The sequence below is a fragment of the Schistocerca americana genome, unplaced genomic scaffold (genome assembly GCF_021461395.2).
Source record: "Schistocerca americana isolate TAMUIC-IGC-003095 unplaced genomic scaffold, iqSchAmer2.1 HiC_scaffold_236, whole genome shotgun sequence".
NCBI classification, from domain to species: domain Eukaryota; kingdom Metazoa; phylum Arthropoda; class Insecta; order Orthoptera; family Acrididae; genus Schistocerca; species Schistocerca americana.
The window spans coordinates 252,501-260,089 of NW_025725946.1; the positions used below are offsets into that span (position 1 = coordinate 252,501).

The 7,589-nt window shown below is 55.5% G+C and overlaps 3 non-coding genes across 3 annotated transcripts in view; all 3 read right to left on the bottom strand.

Moving 5' to 3' along the window:
• Positions 1–1,116, bottom strand: part of LOC124575353 — a 4,219-nt gene extending 3,103 nt beyond the window's left edge. Inside the window, exon 1 of the ribosomal RNA XR_006972441.1 lies at positions 1–1,116. This exon is cut by the window's left edge and continues 3,103 nt beyond it. This is a non-coding gene — a ribosomal RNA (large subunit ribosomal RNA).
• Positions 1,117–1,303: 187 nt separating this feature from the next.
• LOC124575321 lies at positions 1,304–1,459 on the bottom strand. Its single transcript, XR_006972413.1, has one exon. It is a non-coding gene; the product is annotated as a 5.8S ribosomal RNA (ribosomal RNA).
• A 351-nt stretch (positions 1,460–1,810) lies between these two features.
• On the bottom strand, positions 1,811–3,736 carry LOC124575341. The gene has a single exon (XR_006972431.1). It is a non-coding gene; the product is annotated as a small subunit ribosomal RNA (ribosomal RNA).
• Between the last annotated feature and the right edge of the window lie 3,853 nt (positions 3,737–7,589).

A 7,589-nucleotide genomic window follows, 5' to 3' on the forward strand; every position in this document is an offset into this window, starting at 1 on the left:
GCTCTAGGTGCGCCTCACCTCGCAATGAGGACGAGACGCCCCGGGAGTGCGGAGGCCGCCGCCCCGTGAAGGGCGGGGAAGCCCCATCCTCCTCGGCCCGCGCAAGGCGAGACCTTCACTTTCATTACGCCCTTTAGGTTTCGTACAGCCCAATGACTCGCGCACATGTTAGACTCCTTGGTCCGTGTTTCAAGACGGGTCGTGAAATTGTCCAATGCTGAAGCGCCGCTGACGGGAGCGATATTCCGCCCGAGAGCATCCCGAGCCAACAGCGGCGCGGGTCCGGGGCCGGGCCAGGTAGGTCCGTCATCCGGGAAGAACCGCGCGCGCTTGCCGGGAGCCCGAGCGCCCAAAGGGGCGAATCGACTCCTCCAGATATACCGCCGGGCAGCCAGCCAGGACACGGGGCTCTGCCCAACAGACGCGAACCGAGGCCCGCGGAAGGACAGGCTGCGCACCCGGGCCGTAGGCCGGCACCCAGCGGGTCGCGACGTCCTACTAGGGGAGAAGTGCGGCCCACCGCACACCGGAACGGCCCCACCCCGCGGCGAGTGGAAAGGCACCGGACACGACCCCGCCGCGGATTGCTCCGCGCGGGCGGCCGGCCCCATCTGCCGAGGGCGGAGGCCAGTGGCCGGATGGGCGTGAATCTCACCCGTTCGACCTTTCGGACTTCTCACGTTTACCCCAGAACGGTTTCACGTACTTTTGAACTCTCTCTTCAAAGTTCTTTTCAACTTTCCCTCACGGTACTTGTTCGCTATCGGTCTCGTGGTCATATTTAGTCTCAGATGGAGTTTACCACCCACTTGGAGCTGCACTCTCAAGCAACCCGACTCGAAGGAGAGGTCCCGCCGACGCTCGCACCGGCCGCTACGGGCCTGGCACCCTCTACGGGCCGTGGCCTCATTCAAGGTTGGACTTGGGCTCGGCGCGAGGCGTCGGGGTAGTGGACCCTCCCAAACACCACATGCCACGACAGGCGGCAGCCTGCGGGGTTCGGTGCTGGACTCTTCCCTGTTCGCTCGCCGCTACTGGGGAATCCTTGTTAGTTTCTTTTCCTCCGCTTAGTAATATGCTTAAATTCAGCGGGTAGTCTCGCCTGCTCTGAGGTCGTTGTACGAGGTGTCGCACGCCACACCGCCAGCCGGCTGTGCACGCTACCGAGTAAGTACCGGTATGCGAACCGCCAGGCGACGGCGCGCATCGCACGTTTAAGGAGGCGCGGCCGGCCCCACAGGCGGCCGCGACGCTCCCAGGTCTGCGAAGCGGGGCAAACGCCGCGCGCTTCAGTATACGTAGCCGACCCTCAGCCAGACGTGGCCCGGGAACGGAATCCATGGGACCGCAATGTGCGTTCGAAACGTCGATGTTCATGTGTCCTGCAGTTCACATGTCGACGCGCAATTTGCTGCGTTCTTCATCGACCCACGAGCCGAGTGATCCACCGTCCTGGGTGATCTTTTCTTAGTTTACACTGTCTCTTTCAAGACAGTTGCATAGGCGGGACGTAGGCGTGTGGCGGCCCCTGTTCTAAGCGTTCTGTGTCCAACGGCCTCACGGCCGATGGGCGTCGTACGGCTCCACACCGAGCGGACAGGCAGTCGGGCGAAAGTCATTCAAAACCGGCGCCAGGCGCCAGGTGCCGCAGGCCAGCCGCTCCAGCGCTTCAGCGCTCGTACCACACAACATTGGCGTTAGTTTTGAGAAGCACGCGTGGTTCCGCACGCGGCGCACGGCTACTGCGAGCCGTACAGGTAGCGTGTTGCGCGACACGACACGCACATCGAAAGACATGCAGTCTAGTCGGTAATGATCCTTCCGCAGGTTCACCTACGGAAACCTTGTTACGACTTTTACTTCCTCTAAATGATCAAGTTTGGTCATCTTTCCCGGTAGCCATCGGCAACGACAGAGTCAATGCCGCGTACCAGTCCGAAGACCTCACTAAATCATTCAATCGGTAGTAGCGACGGGCGGTGTGTACAAAGGGCAGGGACGTAATCAACGCGAGCTTATGACTCGCGCTTACTGGGAATTCCTCGTTCATGGGGAACAATTGCAAGCCCCAATCCCTAGCACGAAGGAGGTTCAGCGGGTTACCCCGACCTTTCGGCCTAGGAAGACACGCTGATTCCTTCAGTGTAGCGCGCGTGCGGCCCAGAACATCTAAGGGCATCACAGACCTGTTATTGCTCAATCTCGTGCGGCTAGAAGCCGCCCTGTCCCTCTAAGAAGAAAAGTAATCGCTGACAGCACGAAGGATGTCACGCGACTAGTTAGCAGGCTAGAGTCTCGTTCGTTATCGGAATTAACCAGACAAATCGCTCCACCAACTAAGAACGGCCATGCACCACCACCCACCGAATCAAGAAAGAGCTATCAATCTGTCAATCCTTCCGGTGTCCGGGCCTGGTGAGGTTTCCCGTGTTGAGTCAAATTAAGCCGCAGGCTCCACTCCTGGTGGTGCCCTTCCGTCAATTCCTTTAAGTTTCAGCTTGTGCAACCATACTTCCCCCGGAACCCAAAAGCTTTGGTTTCCCGGAGGCTGCCCGCCGAGTCATCGGAGGAACTGCGGCGGATCGCTGGCTGGCATCGTTTATGGTTAGAACTAGGGCGGTATCTGATCGCCTTCGAACCTCTAACTTTCGTTCTTGATTAATGAAAACATACTTGGCAAATGCTTTCGCTTCTGTTCGTCTTGCGACGATCCAAGAATTTCACCTCTAACGTCGCAATACGAATGCCCCCGCCTGTCCCTATTAATCATTACCTCGGGTTCCGAAAACCAACAAAATAGAATCCGAGGTCCTATTCCATTATTCCATGCACACAGTATTCAGGCGGGCTTGCCTGCTTTAAGCACTCTAATTTGTTCAAAGTAAACGTGCCGGCCCACCGAGACACTCACTCAAGAGCACCCTGGTAGGATTGCAACGGGGTCCGCCTCGGGACGCACGAGCACGCACAGAGGCGCGTCGCACGCCTTCAGCTCGCCCCACCGGCAGGACGTCCACGATACATGCCAGTTAAACACCGACGGGCGGTGAACCAACAGCGTGGGACACAAATCCAACTACGAGCTTTTTAACCGCAACAACTTTAATATACGCTATTGGAGCTGGAATTACCGCGGCTGCTGGCACCAGGACTTGCCCCCCCTCCAAAAATAGATACTCGTTAAAGGATTTAAAGTGTACTCATTCCGATTACGGGGCCTCGGATGAGTCCCGTATCGTTATTTTTCGTCACTACCTCCCCGTGCCGGGAGCTGGTAATTTGCGCGCCCTGCCTGCCTTCCTTGGATGTGGTAGCCGTTTCTCAGGCTCCCTCTCCGGAATCGAACCCTGATTCCCCGTTACCCGTTACAACCATGGTAGGCGCAGAACCTACCATCGACAGTTGATAAGGCAGACATTTGAAAGATGCGTCGCCGGTACGAGGACCGTGCGATCAGCCCAAAGTTATTCAGAGTCACCAAGGCAAACGGGACCGGACGAGCCGACCGATTGGTTTTGATCTAATAAAAGCGTCCCTTCCATCTCTGGTCGGGACTCTGTTTGCATGTATTAGCTCTAGAATTACCACAGTTATCCAAGTAACGTGGGTACCGATCTAAGGAACCATAACTGATTTAATGAGCCATTCGCGGTTTCACCTTAATGCGGCTTGTACTGAGACATGCATGGCTTAATCTTTGAGACAAGCATATGACTACTGCAGGATCAACCAGGGAGCTGCGTCAACTAGAGCTGAGCAGCCGGCCGCCCAGGGAGTGTGTCCCGGGGGCCCGCGCGAACACGCAAGCGTCCGCTCAATTATTCTGCAAACAGGAGGAGGCTGAGCTCCCCTGCACAATACACCTCGAAACCCTCTCAGGTCCCGGCGGCGCGCAGCGCCGTCCTAAGTACTTGGTCGGGTTCGAGAGAGGCTCAATCGCCCGGAGTTTGGCGAGTAGGACGCTTTAGGTGCGACCACCCGTGCTCCCAACTGAGCTTGCCGCTGCCGACAGAGGCCCGGGAGCGTGCTTGTCGTGGCATTGCCGGCGGGAGACAACACGCGCCACCTACGGTGGCCGGCAGCTCCAACGCCAGCGCCACAGAAGGACAAAAGGCCCCACTTGGGTGCCGAAGCGAACTCTCCCAGCACAGCGCACGCGCCAACACGTCCGCACAGCTGCGATACAATCCACCTGCGAGAACCGCAGAGGCGACCGAGCAGCAGACGGCGTCGCGGCGCCGAGCGCCGGGCGGCGGCGCATCCCTCAGCGCACACAGTCCTCAATCGGACCAGCACACTGCAGATGTCCACCGCGCTTCGCACCGGGCCCGCGAGGACCTACTTTGGCCGCACGGCGCCGCGTGCAGGGTGCGCCGGCGCGCAGCTGCGCCGCCTGCCGCTCCGTCGGCCGGCGCGCCTGCCACTGGCCGCCCCCACCAGCCGGCTGTAGCGCGTGCCGCCCACGCACCGCGCGGCCAGCACGCCGGAAGGCCCCCCCCTCACCGGCCGGGGACGGTCCCACCCAGCCACCGCCGCGTATCGCTTCACACCCACATGCCATTCACGTTCGTGGGCATGGTGGGTATCGCTGAAACAACCGGTTGGTAGCTCAACCGATCGTCGCCATCACTGATTCACCTCTAGCGAGAACAACCGCACCACAACGGTTTACCAGTTCTTCATTTGCGTAACGTCACCAGCAAACGTAGACGTCCATCGCCATTTGCAAATTCAACGATTGTTGCATGCCTGTGTCAGTGTCACGACACACTATGTCTGCCCACATACACGCAACAACATGTGCACGCTTCGCGAACACGTGGAAGGTGGCCCCCGTACGTATGCGATGTCCATTGCGCGAACGACTGTCAACCGGCCTCTGTCGCATGTCGCAGATGTGGGAACGCAGTGCACCATGCTATCACGGTGTGTGAGAAGAGACGACTACGTCTGACAACACGCGCCACTACATCAACAGACGGCTCATGCTGATCGCCATCCACGGCATACCATACTGCAATCCAGCTCTTATAGGGAGACGTCACGTAGCTGAGTGCACAATATTTGGACCGTATGGTTCGCCGTTGTTGGCGCAGTCGTGGTACGGTCCACACATGTACCACGATGTATCATTCAGTACATGAGGACCAATGTGCGGTACAGTGTGTGATTTGGACGTACAACATCAGCGGACAGTTGCCACAAGCCGTACCACAACGTAGGCTGTGCTTCGCCATGCGAAATGCCAATGAACAACTGCGAAGGGCATTGAGCATGTACGTCCTGCCGCCATCCGCATTACAGTGTATAGCTGCAAGGTGTTTAACATGAAGCGATACTCTGGGGACCGGGCAGTGCGAGTAGCAAACTATATTGCGGGGGTTGCAGTTAGGCAACACTACACTAATTTAACGCGTCGTATGACAATTACAGAGCAGGTTAAGGCCCAACGTGTGTTGGGTTAAGGCCCAACGTGTGTTGGGTTAAGGCCCAACGTGTGTTGGGTTAAGGCCCCAACGTGTGTTGGGTTAAGGCCCAACGTGTGTTGGGTTAAGGCCCAACGTGTGTTGGGTTAAGGCCCAACGTGTGTTGGGTTAAGGCCCAACGTGGTGTTGGGTTAAGGCCCCAACGTGTGTTGGGTTAAGGCCCAACGTGTGTTGGGTTAAGGCCCAACGTGTGTTGGGTTAAGGCCCAACGTGTGTTGGGTTAAGGCCAACGTGTGTTGGGTTAGGCCCAACGTGTGTTGGGTTAAGGCCCAACGTGTGTTGGGTTAAGGCCCAACGTGTGTTGGGTTAAGGCCCAACGTGTGTTGGGTAAGGGCCCAACGTGTGTTGGGTTAAGGCCCAACGTGTGTTGGGTTAAGGCCCAACGTGTGTTGGGTTAAGGCCCAACGTGTGTTGGGTTAAGGCGCAACATAGGTTAGGTTAAGGCGCAACATAGGTAGGTTAAGGCGCAACATAGGTTAGGTTAAGGCGCAACATAGGTTAGGTTAAGGCGCAACATAGGTTAGGTTAAGGCGCAACATAGGTTAGGTTAAGGCGCAACATAGGTTAGGTTACGGCGCAACATAGGTTAGGTTAAGGCGCAACATAGGTTAGGTTAAGGCGCAACATAGGTTAGGTTAAGCGCAACATAGGTTAGGTTAAGGCGCAACATAGGTTAGGTTAAGGCGCAACATAGGTTAGGTTAAGGCGCACATAGGTTAGGTTAAGGCGCAACATAGGTTAGGTTAAGGCGCAACATAGGTTAGGTTAAGGCGCAACATAGGTTAGGTTACGGCGCAACATAGGTTAGGTTAAGGCGCAACATAGGTTAGGTTAAGGCGCAACATAGGTTAGGTTAAGGCGCAACATAGGTTAGGTTACGGCGCAACAAGGTTAGGTTACGGCGCAACATAGGTTAGGTTACGGCGCAACATAGGTTAGGTTATGGCGCAACATAGGTTAGGTTAAGGCGCAACATAGGTTAGGTTAAGGCGCAACATAGGTTAGGTTAAGGCGCAACATAGGTTAGGTTAAGGCGCAACATAGGTTAGGTTAAGGCGCAACATAGGTTAGGTTAAGGCGCAACATGGGTTAGGTTAAGGCGCAACATGGGTTAGGTTAAGGCGCAACATGGGTTAGGTTAAGGCGCAACATGGGTTAGGTTAAGGGCGCACATGGGTTAGGTTAAGGCGCAACATGGGTTAGGTTAAGGCGCAACATGGGTTAGGTTAAGGCGCAACATGGTTAGGTTAAGGCGCAACATGGGTTAGGTTAAGGGCGCAACATGGGTTAGGTTAAGGCGCAACCATGGTTAGGTTAAGGCGCAACATGGGTTAGGTTAAGGCGCAACATGGGTTAGGTTAAGGTACAATATGGGTTAGGTTAAGGTACAATATGGTTAGGTTAAGGTACAATATGGGTTAGGTTAAGGTACAATATGGTTAGGTTTAAGGTACAATATGGGTTAGGTTAAGGTACAATATGGGTTAGGTTAAGGTACAATATGGGTTAGGTTAAGGTACAATATGGGTTAGGTTAAGGTACAATATGGTTAGGTTAAGGTACAATACGGGTTAGGTTAAGGTACAATACGGGTTAGGTTAAGGTACAATACGGGTTAGGTTAAGGTACAATACGGGTTAGGTTAAGGTACAATACGGGTTAGGTTAAGGTACAATTCGGGTTAGGTTAAGGCACTTGGGGGGGGGGGGGGCCCGGTTTGTTGATTGTGATTATCGTAAGTAAATGACTGCGGCATCATCTGATTTGCCACGTCAGGGTGCACCTTTGGCTCATAAACAGGCGGCGCTCTGATTCCATGCTTGTGGCAGACCTGTGTCTTCATTCCTGCCATTGTTTGTGTGGTGTGACAGGAGGCAGTATTGTGATGTTGGGTGCACCCCTGTCTGGGACATGTGTGGGTGTTGGTGGCTTAGCTGAGCAATGGTGGTTGTCGGAAGGGTGGGATATTCTGTTTTCCGAGTGGACCTCCCGGTCTGGTTATGATAGTGTGGATTGTCTAATGTGGCAGAGAGGATGCACTGTGTGTTGTTCCATGCTGGTGCTTACATATTGTCTGTGTGCCTGTTACAGGCAGAGAGTAGT